The 22614-nt window shown below is 37.2% G+C and overlaps 1 long non-coding RNA gene and 1 pseudogene across 1 annotated transcript in view; both read left to right on the top strand.

Annotated features, from left to right (window-relative positions):
- The first annotated feature begins 64 nt into the window (after window positions 1-64).
- Window positions 65-22614, top strand: part of LOC111738857 — a 38046-nt gene continuing 15496 nt past the window's right edge. Inside the window, exon 1 of the long non-coding RNA XR_002780003.1 lies at window positions 65-266. This is a non-coding gene — a long non-coding RNA (uncharacterized LOC111738857). The remainder of the gene's footprint in view (window positions 267-22614) is intronic.
- On the top strand, window positions 2073-2191 carry LOC111738908 (annotated as a pseudogene).

Here is a 22614-nt window from a genome sequence, read left to right on the forward strand (position 1 = left end):
AACGCGGCCCACGCACACAGAAGCTCTCGAGAGGGGTTCTTCATCTCTCCTCCATTTCGTGGCTATCATGTGACTGAATGGACAGCGGCCGGAGGCCTGGCATGTCCAAATGCCATGGGCGTCATTGGCCCGGCCTCTGCGTCTGTGGAGAGTGGTTGCTGTCACCCAGTGCTGCCTCAGCGTCTCCGGCTCCTGCGGCCCTAGCTCCTTCTGTTAGCTGCCTTGACTTTATACAGCCTGGACGGATTTCCAGAATCCCCTCTAAGGTTAGTCCCCTGAGAGCAGTAAGTCAGGACTTCATCTCCTACTATGCTAGCATGGCGATCATTTCCCACAGTGTGCGAATGATATCATTGCCCAGCCTTTAAAAACGTTCTTCCTGGGCTGCATGTCACCCGCTAGCTACCTTCCTATTTTCTGCTTCCCTTTATAGTAGAACTCCTCCAAAGAGGAAACCCACTCCGCTCCAATTTTCCTACTTCCTAGTTGCCAAATCCACTGAGGTAGTTCTCAGTTTTCATTTTACTCTACTCAGCACAACAGATCATTGCCATCTTCGGGAGATACTGCCTTTGCTTCTTTTTTCATCACCCTACACTCTTCTGGTTTTCTTTTTACCTCCCTGACTGAGAGTTCTCTGGGTTTTCCTCTGCTGGACTTTTCTTCCCTTTCAGACCTCTAAGTATTCAGGTGCCTAGGGCTCTTTTCTTTTCAGTCACTCATTTAATCCCATGGGCAGTGGTCAGAGAATGCTTTAAATTCTACCTTTGGTCCTACCCTTTCCTCTGAACTCCAAGGGGGTATGTCCAATTACATCTTATTTATCTATATTTGAAGATATAATAAGCATCTTAAAGTTAACTTTAGATAGAACTTTTGATGTATCCTCCCTCATCCACTGAACAAATACAAAGTACACCTCCAACAGTGTTCCCAGCCTCAATAAATGGTACCATCCTTTATCCCATTTACTCAGACCGAAGTCCTTGAAATCATCCTTGATTCTTCTCTTTGGCCCTATCTTCAAAAAAAAAAAAAAACAAACAAAACACAACGATTGAATCCAACCTCTTCTACCCTGGTCCAAGCCATAATCGTTTTCTCCTGCACTATATATAGCACTAGTATCCTACTGGTTTCCATGCTTCTACTCTCGACCCTATGCAGGTTATTTATCTGTATCTTCTTAGTTTTACACTTGCCATCTTGTACTCTGTACTACAGAGACCCAGAATGTATAAACTACTTGTCCCAGGTTCTCATGTCACCTGGCTTCCAATGAAGCTCTACCAGTAGGAGGCATGAGCAGGAAATTAGAAGGCAGGAGGGGGAAAGTAACTTTTGCTTCTGGATTCAATAGGGCAGCAGTTACCAGCCATTTCTCTATTGGAAGTGGAAGCAGGATGATTCCTGACTCTAGCAGTTCCTTCCGTGGTCAAGGTGGCACCCCTAGTAAATAGAGGATGACGGCGACAGCATCACCAAATAGCATAGGAGCAGGGGTATTTTTAGTAGCTTCTAATCTTCTATATCACCCTATTCTTCCTTTTGACATTTATTACTCTTAAAATTCCCTCTACCTGAAATAACTAGAGTGTTTTCTCTTTCCATGCTGGATCCTGACTAGAACAATTTGCTGTACAGCCTTTTCTGCACCTCGCCGTTAGTTATCCTTTCAGAAGTTACCTTGAACATGTTACTTCCCTGCTCAAAATGCCTTACCATGACATTTAGAATAAAATCCAAAACCCACACCATATTCTACAAGCCCTGTATATCCTGGCCTCCATCTTCCTCTCCATCCTCATTTTGTATTATTCTCTCACTTAGTTGAAGTGGTTTCCTTGCACTAACACTAACTATATTCCCACTTCAGGGCTTTTGCACTCTGCTATTTTCTATGCCCAAAGTGCTCAGCTAACGTTCTCACATAATTCAATCTCTGCTGAAATGTTACCTCCTTCACTGTCCACCATGTCTAAACTAGCGTGTTCTGCTATTCTGTCCCTTACCCTGTTTTAGTTTATTTATGTCTGTCTTCCCCACTGGCATGTCTTAAAAGTCAGGGACTTGTCTATGGTCTTGCCACCCTGAAAGTGCCTGATCTCATCTGATCTCGGAAGCTAAGCAGAGTCGGGCCTGGTTAGTACTTGGATGGGAGACCACCTAGGAATACCAGGTGCTGTAGGTGTTTTTTTGTTTTTGTTTTTTTAAAGTCAGGGACTTTTTCATGTCCCCTGTAAAGTCAGTGCTTATTATCGAACCTGGCAGGTACTCAATATTTATTGAAATAATGAATGGTAACCTCTCAAATACTCTAGTCTCAGTGTCTTGGCATTGTCCACTTTTGTGGCTTTCTCAATAGTGTATAAAAGTTGAGGCTATTCTCAGATATTCTTGGTAAAGGAAAGAAGTTGGTATCATAAAACTCTTCCTCACCTCTTCTTCGCTCTTGCATTCTCTTGGGGAAAAAAAGTCCACATGGAGATGCCATGGTTAAAGGGGAGATTGCAGGTGAGCAGTCTTCTTACATGACAGGGAAAAGCTGTAGCCTTTAACACATACCAAGTCTTTAAACCAACTCCATAACTAACTGAGGGTTGCCCATGCATAGCAGGTCTAATGTCAATATCTAGAACTGTATAATGTTTAATTTAGCTCAAAGTTCAACAAAGAGTATATGCAGTAGTCTTTTTGATCTGATCTTTGTCACTGTTTTTAACCTTGAGCTAATAAACATCATGTGAGAGACTAGGTAAATTGAGGTATGGATCATGCTGCAATTTTTAAAAATATAAATTATGAACAGAATTCCAATGTGAAAATAGAACAGAAATCAGTATTATCTAAGGCAAGTTAATCTTTCGGTAGCAAAGAGGTACTTTTCCTGCTGAGGATAAGATGCGAGGATTTCTTCAAAAGAATCTATTGTGATTCTAATGGCACAGTCACCAAGAGTTTGATTTTTTACCAACTCTTGAACATTTTATTAGTTGTGGAAATAAATTGGTGGCATTTTGTTAGTCATTTTTTAAAACCATATCCAAATGCTTTAAACAGAACAAGGCGATGTACTTATGAAACCAAAGAGAGGACTGGGAATCCTTTTACCAAACTCCCACGTTGAAACATTCTCCTGGCTTTTGAATATGATATACTCATTAATTTAAGTAGCTATGGGCCAAGGAAATCAGCACAGCAGGATATAAGACTATAGGGTGAGTGCTCATAAACTCTTTCTTTCAGGAAATGTAGTAATTTTTGTATGCCTGCCCACAATATTTTTCCTAACCCCCACCCCTTTTTTGTTGTTAAAGAAAGTTTCCTTATGTGGGTGATCCACTTCATGACCCCTCCGCATCACAACCTCAGGGTTTCGATATGACCTACACCTGTAGTCAGGAGTATTAAATCTTCCTATAACAGAGGTTGATTCAGGAATGTGCAGGTGACTCGAGCCTGACCATTCAGCCCTCCCTGGAACTTTCGTTAGTACTATTATAAAATAGACATGCTTTTCCCCATGGGATCACTAGCTACATGGGTGGTGTAATCCTGGAGCCACCTGTAGCTAATTTTTTTGGCACTCAGAAATGACTTGCTGAGAATAAAGCTAATATAAAGAATGGCAGAGGTCAGAGGCCTTGATAAGATTATTTGTAACCAGTTAAGGCTTGAAGCTAAAAGTACATGTGTGAAGTACATCTTCACAGTTCCATAAGCTAATAAATTTCCAAATGTTAGGGACCCAAAGCTTGAATTGAATTTTTGCCTGTTGGTACCGAAAGAGAATTGATTATTATAGAGAGACTTGCTACATTTTACTTAATTCTGTTGTCTAGGTCCTCAGTTTAATTCCACAATGGGGTAAAAGAAATTAAAAGATCTTAAAACTGTGAAAACATATATAAACAGTCAACATACTTCTTGCAGGGGAGCATAAGTTATAAACAAGTCTTTCAACTTTCTAGAAAACAAAATTAGGGCCAGAAGGAAGATAGAAGCCCTGAGCATACACTCACAATTTTAGTCCCTCTGAGGTTGAGAGAATTGAGGGTGTCTATTTCACCCTTGCTTTTAGGAAAGCTCTCTCTGCTGACAACTGGAGAAATCCAATGTCTAAACCTTGCTGATAGGCTACCATTTTGTTTTGTAATAAATATTACATTTTTACTGGATATGAAATAAAAAACTGCATAAATTATATATATATATAAACAAATTATTACAAAGTTAACCCACTGATGTATCTACCACTCAGAACATTACCAGCATCCCTATTATGCCCCTACCCAATCACTACTACAGAATTTCTGGGTGAAAGCAAATAAATATTTATCATGTTTAACTTTAGTGGTCAAATAATTTTCTGACATACTTACATCAATTTATATTCCCCACCAGTAATATATGACAGTCCAGTAGCTCCATAGCCTTTCTAATGCTTGATAATGTCAGTTTTTAAAATTTAACCATTCTGGTAGATGTGTAGTGCTATCCCGTGATTTTTTTCCCCTGGCTTTATTGAAATATAATAGACAATTAGTTGCTCATGTTTACATTGTACAATTCAATGAGTTTTTTTTTCAATTATAGTTGGCATACAATAATATATTAGTTTCAGTTGTACAGCATAGTGATTAGAGATCTATATAACTCACAAAGTGATCACCCCACTAAATCTAGTACCCACCTTCCCCCTTACATATTTATTACAACATTGTTGACTATTTTCCATGTTACACTTTATATCCCCATGTCTATTTTGTAACTATCCATTTGTACTTCTTAATCCCTTTGCCCTTTTTCACCATCCTCCCAACCCCCCTCCTATCTAGTAGCCCTCAAAAAATATTCTCTGTATCTATGTACTTATTTCCATTTTTGTTGTTGTTGTTTATTTTGTTCTTTAGATTCCACATGTACAAGAAATCGTGCAATATTTGTCTTTATCTGACTTATTTCATTCAGTGCAATACCTTCTAGGTTCATCAAAGCAATATCTTTTTCCATTCCCTTCCCTTTAGTCGTGTATGTCTTTTAATCTGAAATGAGTCTCTTGCAGGCAGCATATGTAGGGGTCTTGTTTTCTTATCCATTCAGCCACTCTATCTTTTGGTTGGAGCACTTAATTCTTTTCCATTTGAGGTACTTGTTATAGGAATGTAATTATTACCATTCTTTATTCATGCTTTTGATACATGTTTTTTCTTCTTAAAGAAGTCCCTTTTGAATGTTTTATTTCATAGGAAATAGAAATTATTTCATAGTTTTATTTCTAGTTCCTTCAATGTATAATTCATTTCTAACAGCTATTTGATAATCCTAGGCTGCTTTTCCACATTTCAGAGAAGGAGATGAAAAGCTAATGGGAACACCGGTGTCTCTTGGTGGGCTCTGAACCATGAGCCGCATACACTCTAGGCCATCTAGTGAGCTTTGTGTTGGGGAATCCCTGATATTAGTAACTTTTTTTTTTTTTTTGGATTTTTCTATTTGAGCTGGTCAAACCCCTATATAAAGCTCTAAAAATCTCCTGTCGGGAGGGTACAGCCATAACTGCCAGACTCCTGGGAGCTGAGCAGCAAAAGAGAACACAGATTCATTTTTTAATTAATATGAAAGTTGCCACAAAAATTTGTTAAGAGGCAAAAAAAAAAAAGTTATCATTTAGATAGATTTTATAGCCCCAAATATTATCAGTACACATTTTAAATGTTAAGGTGTTTATTTTATAAAAACATACGGCAATACCCGAGAAAGGACTTGAACAGGCAAGATTACATACATTAACAGAGGAATACAAACAAACCTAGATCAGCAATCAATTTTAGAGGACAAACTGCTTTCCTGGAAGAAGAAAGGTATTCAATATAAGAAAGAGTGAAGAATACTTACATCTGGGAAAATCAAATTTACAGATTTAAAAACCATCATAAAGTTAATATTTGGGAGAAAAGTTTACTTAAAACTACAACTTCTTTCTTTTTGTTTTTTTCTTTCTAACTCCCTTCTTGATCTCCAATAGAACAGTGCAGATTCTTGGAACAACTAAGAATACACCACTAATATCCTTTCTGCCCACAGCTGAGAGTGAAACCACTTTCCAAATGACAATCACTTTCCATGCTTCATATATAGACATACCTCAGAGATGTTGCGGATCTGGTTCCAGATCACCGCAATAAAGCGAGTGTTGCAATAAAGCAAGTAGTAATCTTTTAGCAGAGGGTCTTGCCTTCAGTTTGTAAAAAACAAAAACAAAAACAAAAACAAAAAACGCCTGTGACACGCAATAAGGCGAAGCACAATAAAATGAGGTATGCCTGTATGGAACAGAATTATCATTTCTAGTTTGTGGACTGATGATAATTCTTCTATATTAGCCACAGTCATTGAAAACTCTTATTAAAATTCAAGAGCAGCAACAGCAACTAGCTAAAGCTATTTCACGATAGAATATCAGTTGTCTCACTGTCAGAACAACCCCAATGGTGGACACAGCATACTGGTTGTTTTCTTCCATTACCATCAGTTGGATGGCCTGCTTCTCTGGTCTGATGATTTCAGGTAAAACCACTCTGTTACTTCTTTTTCCAGGATAGTTTGATCTGTTTGCAGAAAACAATGCAGTATTTATTTACGTACTGGACTAAGTGAAGCGAAGTCACACAAAATAAACTGTAAACGATGAACATCAATCATTGGGAGGTATATGAGAAATTACATTAAACACTTTTCATAGGAAAACCCAGAGTTGATCTCCCAATTGTTAGGGTGGAGACAAATTTTATCGAACAAAAGAGCAGGATCTCATAAACCAAGCAAGTCTGGCTACACTAAGTTTCATCTTGTAAGACAGAAAAAGAGTACACTGTTACCTGTTGGGGTAGGCATGGTCTCCTTTCATCCCAGCTTGAACCTGTGCCTAAAAACAAATGTCACAAAAGTAAATGAAATGTAAGTCAACTTAGGCGAAGTAGTCTTTTGTTAAAACTTAATTTAAGCTACTGCCGAAACTACTGCTAAAGGATTACAATGTCTAGCACTGTGTTTTTCAGTTCTGAAAATGACAATACCAGTAGAACATAACTGGACAACCACTATTCTTCTCCCCAGTACTCAGCTCACAACAATAATATAAAAGGCTACTGGTTACTATAGTTGCAAATTTAACATATTTGTTGCACTTGTGTTCTTCAGTGTCTCCTAACACCAATAAAAGGAATAAAGTCTAAAGATAAACGGTGCTATTATCTAATCGGTAGCTTATGGTCCAACTTAAGGACCTGTGCAATTTATTCCCTCAATATATCAGACCGAAGATAGGAAAGAAATAATACATCCCGATTAGAAAAATCAAAAGGGGTATGAAACTTCGAGGGTGGTCAAAACTTAAACTGTGACAGTCTGTGCACCAAACCCATCCTGCATGTCTCCTTATCAATAATACCTCCCCTAAGCCAACCTCCTGTACACCTCATCTGAAGCCTTGACACAATAAACAGGGCTCACAAGTCAATACAGAGATGGCCATCTAATCAAGATCCTGATCCTGTACCTATATGTATGATGCTGTCCCCCGGTACTTTCCACTGATCACAGGTTGCATTTTATGAAACCGTGGACCGAAAAAAAATTTTTTTTTAAAGAGGCCTAAAAACAGACAGACAACGAATCAGTAAAAATAGGAAACAAACTACTATTTTTCTAAGTATTACAACAAAATATTTTCTAAGATAATTCTCCCCCCCCCTTTTTTTTTGGTTGAACAACAGTTAGTAGATATTAAATGAGGTCATATTAAGAGGAAAGTGTGCCGAAATATGATTTTCTTTTGCTCCCACCTCCCACATTAGATGCATTTCATGATTCAAAGTGAGTCACGTTGCCGGTGGCATTCTTATCATTTTGATTATAAAAGGTTCTTTACCATCCTTTGGGATCAAGTAGAGCCACATTTGTCTGTTACCTGCTCTGCAACTCTATACCAGTTTATTCTCCAGATGTACACCAAATAGAAAAAGCCTTGAAAGAAGACACAAATCATCAATCGAGACCAGAGACCTATAAATGTAAAATGAATATCATGGTTTAGATTTTCTTCAGTTCAGTCCTTCATCATTAAAACTCTTCCCGAGCTACGGTATCTGCAGAGTAAACTTCAGTTGAATTAACTTCCCTAAAATTTTAGATAATTATAGATCAGGATTAGACTCAAGCTTACCGTGGATCTGTCAATGGTAATCAATTGATCAATAAATAGTAAGATAAAGAACTCTCTCCAAACCGTTTACTGCTTTATATATTGATTTAACAACTATTTACTGGCTTTGATTACACTGGGTGTTGTTTTAAGTGCTAGAAACACAGAATTGGACAGGCTAACAAGGTCGGTGCCCTCATGGAGCTTATATTCTACCGGAGGAGACAAACAATAAACAAACGCAACAATTTTAAGACTGATAAGCGCCCTGAAAGACACTGGGCAGAGCACTGTAATAATGACCTGCAGCTGAGAGTCAGTACGATAGTCAGGCGGCTCTCTGAGGGGGAGACCAGAATGGGGAAGAGCCAGCTGTGACAGCTCTGGGAAAGGCCCTGCAAGCAGAGAGAAGAGCAGGCCCAGGCTCAGAGGAAACCAACCTGCAGGACCCAGGTAGGAAGGGCAGATGAGCAGTGGAATGGAGCAGAAAAGTTCAGGGAAGCAGGATACGTAAGGCAGGTATTCAAGCCCTAAAAGGATCCAGGTTTGATTCTAAGTCTAATGGGAACCCACTGAAGGGTTTTAGATTGGTGTGTGCATTCATGTGTGTGAGACCTGATGTTTTCAAAAGCCCACTCTGAAAACCATCTCTCCAACTGCCATGTGGGAAAGATTATTGAGAATACAAAGGGGCCCGTTTACAAATATTAAAATGCCTATCTACTTATGAGGAGAAACTATTTAAACCACTTAAGTGTCAATTATATATCAAAGTGGGTATGAAATATGTACTTTTTATTTTTTACTCATATATACTCATATATCAATTCCACTACAAAGCAAGCTACTTTGGCAAGAGATGGAATATAAAATATAAACTGAGAATTTATGCACTAATTCATTCATTACACATCTGGAGCCCCACACTGGCAAAGAAACAGGGAGGATGGGCCTCCCATAGCCTTCTGGCAATTAAACAAAACTCGAATAACCTCTCTGGTTGAGAAGTAGATGGACTGACAGTTTATACCCTTTGATCGAGGGATTCCATTCTTAGGAACCCATCCTGAGGAAAAATTCAAGAATGTCACTAATATTTCATGTACTTAGGATGCTCATCCCAGTGTTATTTACAAAGCGGAGCAATTTAAACATCCACTATTAGGAAAGCATTAAACAAATGATACAAGGAAATACTATATAGTTTCTAAAAGCCATCTCTTTAGCATGGGATGGGGGAGGGGATTACATATTCACCATAACCCCGCATTTGTGAATAACAGAAAAAACACTGGCATAAAAATAATTTTAACATACTGGAATAAAATACACTTCAGTGCCTCAGCTTTTATATCTGAGAAGTGAAATTATGGGTAATTTTAATTTCTTCTTTGTATTTTTACATATTTTCAAAAATTTTCTATACTGTTAATGTATAACTTTAAAACATTCTAAGTGTTATGTAACAAATCTGAGCACCTACTATGTATAATAGAAAAAGGTGCTTTTGTGGACAAGGTGAGAAATCTGATATATCATTATTCTGAAAGAGCTTAAAGTCTAATAGGGGTGAAGTTTTACATTTTTGCTTTTTTAAAGTAAAGTTGAATTGTAAAACTTCAGCACCTCATTAGGGCAGGGCTCTTGATATTAAGTATTTCCATGGTGTCTAGGACAATGCTTGGTAGATAGTAATAAATACTTGGCAGTTCTGTGTCCAAAAGAGAGAATGAGGTGTCTGGAAAATAGAAGCTGCCTTAACGTCCTCTGCAGGAAACAGGTGCTCAAGGGTAACACACCTTAATGAGAGTAATAAATATTTGAATTAGATGCATAGTTTACGGGAGATAAGAAATGCTAAAATAAATGCCATATCCATTATAAACTCACAACTATTCCCCTGTGAAAGTAGGATAAATCCCACACAGCTATGAAAGATATCCTAGAGACAGAACTGGTAAGACTTGGCAGCATGACTGGGTCGGAGTTCTTAAGTCTGGCTGAGTGAACCAGATAGGAGGCCAGGAGCCAGAGATGTTGGCAAGACACTCCAGGAATATGTGTGGCAACTGAAAATACACAGAGTAGGAGTTTGGACATGATGTCAGGCCCAGAGATAGAGATCTGAGAGCCACTGGCATTGAAGTTTGAAGCCCTGAGACTTTCAAGGACTAAGAACATGAAGTAGAAAAAATGCCAAAGAACAAGGGAGGAATAAAAATTAAGAGCATGGAGTATGAACTCACAAAAGACAAGGGTCTTGCTGATTTATCTTTATATTTCCCAGGTTCTAATATAGCACAGGGCCTGACGTAAATAGGCACTCAATGAATGTTTGCTGACTGAATGAAAAACTTATGAAATTCGAAGACAGAGACAATATCCCTAACAGTAACAAGTACAGCCCTGTAGGCAAACTGTCTGGGTTCGAATCCGGTTCATCACTTACTGTCTATGGGATAAATCAGTAAACTCCTTAATGTTTTAGCCTCTTCATTTATAAATGGAGTCAATGTGAGATCATCTCTTGTGTAGTTATCATAAATTTAAATTGCATAATGAATATAAAAAGTTAGTATACTTCTGACAAAAGCACTTCATGAATATTATCTCAATTCCTATAAAATTTAGCTTTATGTTATTTTTCTAAATTAAAAAAAGTACTGGAGGAGAATATAGGAAAAAAATGTTAAAATTCTACTGTAGAAGTTTTTGCCAGAACAATAAGGTAAGAAAAAGAATTAAAGGTATTAGAATTGAAAAGGAAGGAGCAAAACTATGTGCATATGACATGATTCTGTATATAGAAAATCCTAAAGAATCCACACGCATAAAAATACTAGAGCTAATAAACGAGTTTATTAAATCTATAAGATCAACACACAAAAAAACAGTTGTGTTTTAATATATCAGCAATGAAGAATCTGAAAAAGAAAATTGAGAAAATAATTCTATGTACAATAGCATCCAAAAGAATAAAATATCTAGGAATAACTTTAACCAAGAAAGTGAGAGACCTGTACCTTGAAAACTATAAAAGATTACTTAAAGAAATTAAAGACCTATATCAATGGAGAAACATCCTATGGTCATGGATTATGAGACTTAGTATTTTTAAGATTTCAACATTCTCCCAAAGCAATCTACAGATTCAATGTAATCCTGATAAAATTTCCAATAGTCTTTTTTTCAAAAATGGAAAAGCTGACCTTCAAATTCACATAATATTCAAAGGGGCTCCAAAATAACCAAAACAAAGTTGAAATACAAGAACAAAGTAGTCAAAAACAGCGTGGTACTGGCATAAGCCAGACATATAGACCAGTGGAGAAGAATAGAGAGTCCAGAATAAACCCAAACATCTAAGGCCAAATAATTTTCAACGAGTATGTCAAGACCAATCAACAAGAAAAGAATAGTTTTTTCAACAAATGGTATTCACTTCATCTAGGTAATTCTAGTCATGTTTCAGGTCTGAGCATTTTGACCTTAGGGAGCTGTTCTGGCAAGCTAGACAGGTTTAGATGTTCCCTCCAACCCATTATAGGTGCTCAGAGCTCCCAGTTCTTTTCATTTGCAGCACTTAACCCAAATGGAATGATTGTGTGATTAATTACTTAATCTTGGTCTCATTCTGTGGGCAGGGATCATATTTCTTTTGTTCTAGACTGCATTTCCAATGTTTTTGAACAGAGGAGGCACTGAATAACTACTTGGGGAGAAAATAATTTCATCGAGGCCACTCCAGTCAATTACTTTATATCTCAAGTAGTTTATCTTAATATGACAAGTGAGATTTGAGGTGGGTCATTGAGGAATCAAAGACATACCCATTATCCCAAGTTTAGCAGTGAACATCAGAGACATTCCAATGGGAAAACCAAAAACATAATAACCAATGACATTCAAGGCAGCACCAATCTTTTGTTTTCCTGTACCTCTCAGGACTCCACCACAGGTGCCCTAAAGAGAGGAAAAGCAAAACCAATGTGTCAAGTCATTTAGTAATCATATCAAGTTCAAAATACTACATTAATATTTCACATGTTTGGATATGGTCAAATAGTTCTAGCTCAAAACAAGCCTTGCACATTATGTAAGACATAAAGGAAAACGTTTTGCTTCTAAAGTTATATTAACAACAACAATAATGACAACAAACTATAGCAGCTTTCATCAGAAACCCATCAGGTAACATTTAAATGTCTGAACATTTAAAAATATTTTGTAAAAGCATATGTTAAAAAATACTAGAGATTTCATTGATGGAAATCTCAGCAGACACTGGTCTGATATCATCGCTGGAAAATATTAATATAATCATGGATTTCAAAATTGCCCAGAGCCAGAGTGGTGATAATCATCTTGTTTTCCTTCACACTATTCTTACCACAGCCCATGTTCAATCGTGGGTATCACATCTTCTAAGTGACATTGGCAAATAGAAGAAATTCCTTGGGGAAAGAAGTCAGATGGTAAATGGACCTAAAAATCATGTCACAAGGATAATTGCTGAAACTGGGAATGATTCCAGGGTATAGCAGAAGGGTCTTGAAATACCTGTAAATCTACAGAAGATCAACTAGAGAAGGATTTTTTAGTGGTCAGAGTTAACTCAAAGGTAGCATGGTCTGCCTTGGAGGATACAGCACAAGTCACTTCACCACTTGGCTAGGACGTCACACAGGACACTCAGGACCCACATAAAGTAGAGGAGGCTGGATACCACAGGTCTCTCCCACCTCGAGATGCTATACTCTTAAGTAACCCATCTTTCCTGCAAGAGGCTCAGACTGCTTGAAGCAAGAGCTCTCTGTTTTCAAAAATGAAATCACAGTCATTAAATCAAAAGCTAGAAACACAAACAAATTCTGGCATGTATATTAGAGTAAAATCACTCCAAATACTCACCGCAAGTGCATCAAATAGATGAAAGGGAGCAAAAAGAGGCATCACTTGGCTCACAAGGGAAATAATATCTCTAGTGGAGGAAAAGAAAGTAGTCAGTGACCCAAAAATCACATTTAAGTGGCATACTAATTAAGTACTGATCTGACCAACCTAACAAATTGATGAGTCAATTCAAAGTACTACTTTTCTATTTGACAAAATGAGTACATGATAAAACCTCACTAAGTTTTATTAGCTAGAATTTAGGTTAAAAGAGACATAGGGTAGGCTGTCACTACAGATGATAATTCCTAAAGTTTTGTTTATGAGCATAAAAATGTGGGGGTTGGGAAGAGAAAAAAAGTAATTTTTAGCCTGTGTATGGTAATCTTCCTCTGAGTATGGGAGTCTTCTTCAAAAATGGAGTTGAAGTTCAGTGTTCATGTAGGAAACATTTGCCTCTTTGTGGACCTCCTGCACTCTGTCTAATTATGGTGGAATATCTACCTGGAGAGGGCCTACACTGAGTTATGATGGCTCTGCAGAGAGACACAGCAGAGATGGAGGTGACTAGAGACCTGCACAATGGATCCAATGTGAATGCAATACATGAAACAGACTAGAGTGCTCTCCCCAGGGGAAGTCTTCTTGCTTCCCTCCAATTTGCCTTTAAGGGAAAGTGCACTGGTCAATACGTATCACCAGTTTAGACAGAGCCTGCAATTAATCCTCTCACCAGAGAACTGACCTCTTTGGATTAGATCTACAGGACTGCAAAGTTACCTAATGTGTGCGCTGTCTCTACTAATCATACAAAACTGTGGTCTTTAATAAAAAATAGAAACATTAATCCAATGTTCACCAGACATTGCAAGAAATCAACATCGCTGGAAAAAAAAAAAAAAAGACCAAAATGAGCATGCAGAACAGTTGACACAAAGGAAACAGAAAGAATCAAAGGAATAGAATGGGAAAAATATTTAATTAAAGTGACTATTCTTAAAGATATTCATGAACCAACTACAGCCATTTAAGGGAAAAGGAGCAACTGGGGAAAAAGTGATTGTAAGTGAAATAAAAAACATGAACACTTAAATAAAATATTCTATTTAAAGACTGGATAATGGAAAGGAAATGGCCAATAACTAAATTTCAACTTGGAAGATAAAGTTGAAGAAATGTCCCACAATACAGAGAGAGAAAACAGGAGAAAAGAAATATGTCAAATTAATACATAAGTTCAACCATTTATCTAATTTTCCTAGAGTTAAAGAAAAATCCAATGCTTTATATTGAAAGTCTATAAAGTTCCATGCAGAATAAAAGAAAAAAGATTCCCCTGCTCCTAAGCACATCCAGGGACAAAAGGAATATCTGAAAGATTTCCAAAAAATAAAATTTCTACAAAGGAATAAGAGCCCATTAGTATGAAAAGTCTATTCCGGATTACAGGATAGAAGATGGCAGGGCAGGAAGCTCTAAGAATCAGTCTTTTTACCAAAACAACTCTTGAAGTGGAAAATAACTTCAGAATCCACTATTTCATAACTCTGGATTCATACTGAAAACTTGCAGGGACAAGGAGAATACTTGATGAAGAGAGAGGCTAGTAAATATCAGTGAATTTTGGTGTTTCACATAGTAGTACCATTTCCCATTCCCCAGGTAGCTGTAGAGATGGCTCCGCAAATTCTTGATGTGGCTAATTGGTGAAAGGTTGGGCACTAAGGATCATGTTTTCCAAAAATCAGGGCTATATGTTTTGATCTACCTGGCAATTCACTTAGATACTGGTACAGAGCCTGGCCATTGTCTCAACTTTTTTGGGCTGAAGTGGCTTCCAAGGCAGTTCCTGTTGAATAAAGAGACAGAACCTTTTTAAAATCTCTTTTCTTATTGGATCGAGGCCTTTAAGGAATCTCTCTCAGGCCATTGGTTGACTGTAGAAATAATGACCACCACACATGACAAGGAACACAGTCTGTAAAAACTGGTTTGAAAAAGTCACTAAACAAGTGGATTACTGCAGAGCAGCAATGACAACAAGCAAGAACAGAAATACCTGTGGAAAGAGGAGAATCTGATTTCCAGAGTTATCACCATACAATTTTCAAAATGTCCACTTCTCAACCAAAAATTACAAAACATACAGAGAATGAGGAAAGTATGACCCATTCAAAAGAAAAGGAGAGATTGTCAGTAACTGACAAATAGACAGTACTTTTTTTCAGAACTCTGGAAATTAACCAAAGGCTTGCATTGACCTGGTAAGCACTAATTCAAGAAATGTGGTTGAATCTTGGTAATAACAGATTTGTGGTGTTTTTAACTCACCCTAGTATCATCTCCTGCTCCCAGCTCAGTTGTAAACTTGAAAAATAATATAGCCTGTATTTCTAATACTAAAGGAAGAAGAATGGGTTGAATTCTTTCAAAGCTTCATTCATAAAGAAGTTATTATTTTTACGGCATGACTTGTAATGTGGCTCCTTAGAAGACCCCACTGTGTTTATTTCACCTGAGTCGAACTTATCGGGTATGAAATACAAATGTATGAAATACAAATGAAATGTATGAAACACAGTATGAAAGACAAATGAAAGCTGCAAAGTTGAAAAGTCCAAAAACTGAAATGAAAAATTCACTTGAAGGCCTCAACAGTAGATTTGTGACCAGGCTAAATTTGATCTATGGAAGATGTTTGTTGAAAATATTTACAGAAAAAATGTTTTAGTTGCTGCTTCTTGAGGCAATAAATAATAGTTGAGGCAAACGAACTTGGTAGGAAAGTTTGGAGAATTATATATCTAAAGGGGCTTTGAATGCTCTGACATATTCCTGGGAATCTAGAAGGCCAGTGCAAGCATAGACTGTGCACATGCTCAAGAAAGATCAAGAAAGCCTAAGCTCTCACCTCTGGCTGAACTTGAAGCTCTGCACAAGCAGGAGATTAAGATTAAGGCTGAGTTGTAAACCACCTGCCTGAGTGTTGAAGGTGTGCTTTAACACACGTACAGACGGCCACTTAGCAAAGACTAAGAGATGTTTGGAATGCAAGCAGGTAAGAAAACCTCTATCCAATAATTAGCTGAACACTAAGCTAATGCAACAGAGACTTCAGTGACCACATTCAACAAAGAATACAGACTTTACCAAATTAGTTCATAAAAATCATTAAGCAAATAAACAACAACAAGCATCAGCAACCAAAAACCCTGGGGAGGAAGAGAGTATGATTTCTAGAATTGCCACAATATAAAAAAATGTTCTGTTTTCAACAAAAAAAATTATGAGTCATGTAAAGAAACAAGAAAGTCTGGTCCATACATTGGGGAAAAGCAATAAATAAAAATAGTCCCTGAGAAAGCCAATACTTTGGACTCACTAAAAAAGACTTTAAATCATCTATTTCAAATTTGTTCAAAGAGTTCCAGAAAACCATGTCTAAAGAACTAAGGGAAAATACGAGAATAATGTCTCGCCAAATAGATACTATCAATAAAGAGATAGAAATTACTTTTTAGAAAAACACAAATGAAAGCTGTGGAGTAGAAAAGTCCAAGAACTGAAATGAAAAAATTCACTAGAAGGCCTCAACAATAGATTTGAGCTGGCAGAAAGCAGAATCAGTGATCTTGAAGACAGGACTGAAATTATTCCATCTGAGGAACAGAAATTAAAAATGAACAGAGATGCAGAGACCTGTTGGAACACCATTAAGTATACCAACACAGACATAATGGGAATCCCATGTGATAAAAGAGAAAGGGATAGAAAACATATCTAAAAGAATGGCTGAAAACTCCTCCAATTTAATTAAGACGTGAATCTACACATCCACAAAACTCAAAAAACATCAAACAAGATAAACTCAAGGAGGAAGAAATGTCATTTGCTTCAACTGATGGCTGAGGATGATAGAGAGGGGTCAGTGGTTTGAGGAGAGTGGAGAAGGTATAATATGGATTGCAGTGAAGATTGAGATGACTAAATAAAGGTAAAATAGGCAATGATGAAGGTCAAATTGTAGTTGGTGGTCATACGTTTCTAAAGGAACCAATATGTTCTCTTTTGTGACTGTTCCAAAAGTGATCAACTATTGGCATAAACAATGTGCAACTGGGTTTCTTCAGGGTGGAGTTTTGCCATATAGGTGGGTCAAAGGAATTTAGGTTACTGGCAAGAGCATTACTAAAATGATGGGTCATGGCATCTAAATTATATAAGGGAAAAAAATAAAAGCTGAATGTCATGATGACTTGAGAAAGAGAGCAAGGCCAGAGGTGTCAACAGACTGGAGAGCTCAAGTGGTTGAGGAATCCTTTTAGGTAGACAGAGCTGTAAAAGCATGTCGAAAGCATTGGAGTTGTAGCCAACAGAAAGACTAGAGATGATAAAGCCCATGGGAGAGTGTGCCTTAGGTAAGGCAGAAAAGATTACTGGGGTGAGGACTAGGGCATTGGAGTGAGGGGCTGGGGCAATGGATGGGTCACCCATATGGATGCAGAGTTCACTCAGGATGCTGGTAGGATTTTGGGGGTAGAGAAGACTATAATGAAGATGTCAGAATAGGTAGTTTGGTTCCAAAATCTAATGGCTATGTGTTTCCTTGAACCAATTTCCCTATTTTATTCAAGGGTCTTAAAAGGCTCAGTAAAATTATTTCCAGAAAACATGTAGCAGACTCAAAACCTCTTGAGACCAAAATTCCATTCAAAAATCTTAAACCATCTATTTTGTGTGTAGAGGTTGTTTAACTAAAAGAATAAATATATTAAACTAAAAAAAAAAAAAGAGGAAGAAATGAAGATGTAAAAGCATATATTACATGTACAGATGCCAGAAGCTGGAAAGGATGGAAAATACTACCACTGACAAAATTAGGCACCAAAAAGGTCAAGATGAGTTCCAAAATAAGAAAATAAAGATTAATGGGTACAAATGTAGGATTCTACACTTGGGCTCAGAAAGATAACCACATGAAGGAAGGGTGGGGATGTCGGAGCTGATCAGTGGTATATTGACATTCAGCTTAACTGATTTAGTGTGGTGTAGCCACCAAGAACTTTAACACTTCACTAGAAGTCTATCAAGTAGAAAGAGATAGAATGGAAATGGTTTTGTTCTAAATGGTGCTAGCTAAAAGCACTGCCTTCAGTTTTGTATGAATTCAAGATGATGGAGACTGAAAATCACGTTCTATGAGATGGCCGAAGGAATTACAGATGTTTATCATGGAGAGACCTTGCAAAGGATGAGAGTCATCTTCAAACATTTGTAGGGCTGTAACTGAGAAATGGATTTAGACCCTCACAAGCATAAGAATGAGAATAAGTGGGTGAATTATGGGTGGAGAAGGGTGTATCTTAGATTAAAATAAGGAAGGTGTCCTAAGAATCAAAGCTGCTTTGGAAGGTAGCAAGTTCCTCATCACTGAGGTTATGAAAGTATAAGTTAGACAACCTGTCAAAAATGTTTTGGAGGAATTCCAGTGTAAGATGGGTGATTATATAAAATAGCCTTTAAGGTCCCTTGAATTCTAAGATTTTTTCAAATTTGGAAAGTTTTTGCCATTATTTCTTCAAGTATTTTTTCTGCCCCCTATTTTCTCTCCTCTACTTTGAGAAATCTAATTATATGCTTTTTTTGGCCAATTATGGTTCACTGATTCTCCATTAATATTTTTCCAGTCCTTTTCTCTCTGCATTTCATTTAGGATATGTACTACTACTAGATCTCCAAGTTCACTAATAATTTATTCTACTGTGTCTAATCTGCTGTTAATCTCATCCAGTGTATTTTCATCTCAGAACTTTTTATTTCAGTTCGGTAAGTTCAATTTGTGTTGTATTTTGTAACCTTTGATGTCTTAACATACTCATATTTCCCTCTACCTTTTAAAAAATATAAAACATAGTTATAAAACCTTTTAATTTCCCTGTGTACTAATTCTATCATGTTTATTTGTGAGTCAGTTTTACTTGATTGATGTTCCCCCTCATGGATTTTATTTTCTTGCTTCTTTGTATACTTGGTCATTTTTAACTGGATTCAGATATTTTGAATTTTACTTTGTTGGGTACTGCATGTTCTTCTATTATTTTAAGTGATCTTAAGCTGCGATGCAGTTAAGTTTCTTGGAAGCAGTCTGATCTTTTCAAGGTTTGCTTCTAAGCTTTGTCAAGTGGGCACAGAGCAGCCTTCATTCTAGGGATAATTTCCTCCACTACTGAGGGAAAATCCTCCTGAGAACCCTACCAGTTGTCCCATACATTATGAGGTTTTGTTCATCCCAGCTGGCGAGAACACAAACTTTTCCCAGCTGTTCCTGAGCTTCAGGGATTGTTCTGCCTGCTCCTTTCAGGTGTTCCCCACACCCCCATGCACCAGCCTCAAGTAGTATCTTCATACACATGTGTGGCTCAGCAGGCAGCTGAACACTTGAGGGAGACCCTCTGCAGATCTCCAAAACTCTCTCCCCTCTGGTACTGTCTTGTGAACTCTAGCCACACTGCCTCTCCAAACTCCTAACTCCGCTTCCTCAACCTGGGGAGAAAAGGGACTTTTCCAGAGCCCCCATCTTTGCTGTGGCCTGGTAACTCCCTCCTGGTAAACTGGGGCAATCATTGTTTCCCTTTATGGATTACATTCTGTCATGCCTAATGTCCAAGGTCTGAAAACCATTTTTAAAAATACAGATTTTGTCCAGTTTTTTTGTTTTTTGTTTTTTGGGGTTTTTTTTAAAGCAAGAGGGTAAATCTAGTCCCTATTATTCCATATGACCATCTTTTTGGTTCTAAGATTTTACAGGAATATGTTTAAACATTGGTCTAGAACCAGCGAGGTCAGATGAAACTAGTAGAGTACACTTGAATAATAAAACTGAATTTCTTCTTAAGAGTAACCTGAGTTAACAAGTGTAAATTATTGAACCTTTTTCCTAAAGAGGATTTGATTTATTCAAGAGACACTTTATTATATCTAAATAATCATCCAAACACATAATTACAAAAAAAAAATGCAATAAAATTCAATCTAAGATTGGATCAGTGATTTTTGCAGAATTTATGCAAATTCTGCCCATTTGATTTAGGCATGCATGCTGTCAGTGTGCCCTGAACTGGGAGGTGCCTTTCTGCAGGTGAGAATATTCCATGTGCTTTTTCTGTGTATTTCTGAGCAAAACCAGCATTGAACACCGGAGATACCCAACTCAGGTCTGATAAATAACCTGGGTATTGGAGGAATAGGGATGATCTCCATGAGCTTCCTTCATTAAAATTCATTCCAATTTAGTACTGTGGTTCTTATTCTTGGCTGAATTACAGATTTTCCTGTGAAGTAAAATACTACTCATTTCTCTGAATCAGAAAAGTACAGTGGAAAAAGAAAGTATAAAACTATGAACAGTTTTCTAGAAGATGGTACATACTTGTCACTGGTAAATACATGAGCAATTGTATCCTTCAAAGCTGCAACTAAGACACCCACTACAAGTGAGCAAACACCTGGACAATGTAGAAGAAGCAACAGGAAATGAAAAATCTCCAGAGTGTGATAAATACCAGTACTGATTTCTCATGAGATATTTGTCTTGAAGATTTAAAAAATGTAATTATTTAAATAGTGTTACTTCTTGTTGTCTATGAAAAAAAGCAACTAAAATGAGACAATTCTTTTTTTTTTTTCCCTAAGGGAGACTCATAGAAAAGATGCTGAATAAGAAGTCAATGTAATCAGAAGCTCTAATTGCTCAGATTCCAGAACATTAAAACTCCCAGGGAAAGCAGTAGTCCAGGAACATGAAGAACTGGTCACATAGACTTTGTTCAAAAACTAAGTTTGCATATGATAACAATTGCCTTTGAAATGATTTCAGTAGTACCTAGCATAACATTATGTAGTTGATATGCAATAATAGAATTTCATAATTAGAAGCTCTATTTAACTAAGTAAACTGAAAAGGGCATAAAGAATAGTTTACATATATAAGTCAATTCCTAGAGAAATTCTGATATGTATATTTTAACTTACCAGATGAAACTCAATATGGATGCCAGACAGAAGAACTGCTTTACTCACCTGCACACAGGATAACGATGACACAGGAGTGCCGAGCATGTTCAATATTCCCTGCCCCCAGAGCATTGCCCACTCGAATACTGGCTGCCACCCCAAAGCCAACTGACATCTAAGAATGAACAATCTCAAATCACAAGAAGTCAGAGGGCCTGAAAATTAGAATCTTAGTGCACTAGTGCACTTAGAAACTCTAGACAGAGTCAGAAGTCCAGGTTTCAGAACTGGTTCTATTACATTTTAGCTGTGTGACCGTGTACTAATTCCTCAGCCTCACCAACACCCAATTTCTTCATTGCTAAAGAGGTGTAACAGCTGCCCTGATTGCTACCTGTATCAAAGATGTCAAAGTAGAATCTCAATGATGCTGGATTTGATGGCAAAGCACTTCCTTTATTGGCTAAATACATACCATGAAGACTTAATCTAGCTACATTCTACAAGATAAGATTTAATGTATTATAAATATATAAATAACTTGTAAAAATTAAATAGCCATGTGTAAAAGCACTTAGAACAAATCTTAGCACACTGTAGGAATTCAACAAATGTTGATGAAATCTGACTCCATAACAATAAATTGTGTGTCTAATATATCCCATACATCTGATCACCCAGTAAATTAAAATATGTCCCTTTAGATGCCAAAACTTTATTTTAATCATTGATTATGTAAATCCAAAACTAAAAGCGTGTTTGTTTTTTAAACACCATTATTCAATCTTCAGGGTTATCCTTTGACCCCCTATTGTTATCCTGTAATACATTGTTGCCCTCAGGAGCTGTTTGGGTAACATGGGTTGTATAGAAAACTGTGGTTTTAACTCTCAAGTCTGCTTTTAATAATGTATATGTAATCCTTAAATTCTTGTTCCTTCTAGAAGCAGCATCCTCCCAAGAGCCTTCTAATTTTTTACTGTTTTGAGAACTAACCTAAGTTGAGTTGATTATATACGTGTGTGTGTGTGTGTGTATGTGTGTGTATACACACGTAGGTAGGTAGGTAGGTAGGTAGGTAGGTAGGTAGGTAGGTAGATAGATAGATAGATAGATAGATAGATAGATAGATAATTTGAAAAGTTAATGGACTTGACTATATAAAAATTTATAAGACTTGCATGACCAGAGTATACATAATTGGTTTCTGGTTCAAGATGAATGCTTAATTCTCTTCCCTCCCAACATACCATCAGTAATATCAGTAAAGATGCTTAACAGAAAAGAAATTCATTAACAACATTGAGAATAAGAGAGTAGACCAGCTTCTGGAAGAGGGAAAGCAGATGCCATGATCCTGGGGTAAAACCACAAGAAACCAAAGTCTAGAATACAAACAGTGATGAGTAGTACTTGGGGAGATTCACTAGAGAGCTACGAACAGCATGGCCACACCCCATTGCCTACCTGAGGCTCTCTTTCAGACTCACAGTACACAGAAA

The sequence above is a fragment of the Pteropus vampyrus genome, unplaced genomic scaffold, assembly GCF_000151845.1.
Source record: "Pteropus vampyrus isolate Shadow unplaced genomic scaffold, Pvam_2.0 Scaffold44, whole genome shotgun sequence".
NCBI lineage: Eukaryota > Metazoa > Chordata > Mammalia > Chiroptera > Pteropodidae > Pteropus > Pteropus vampyrus.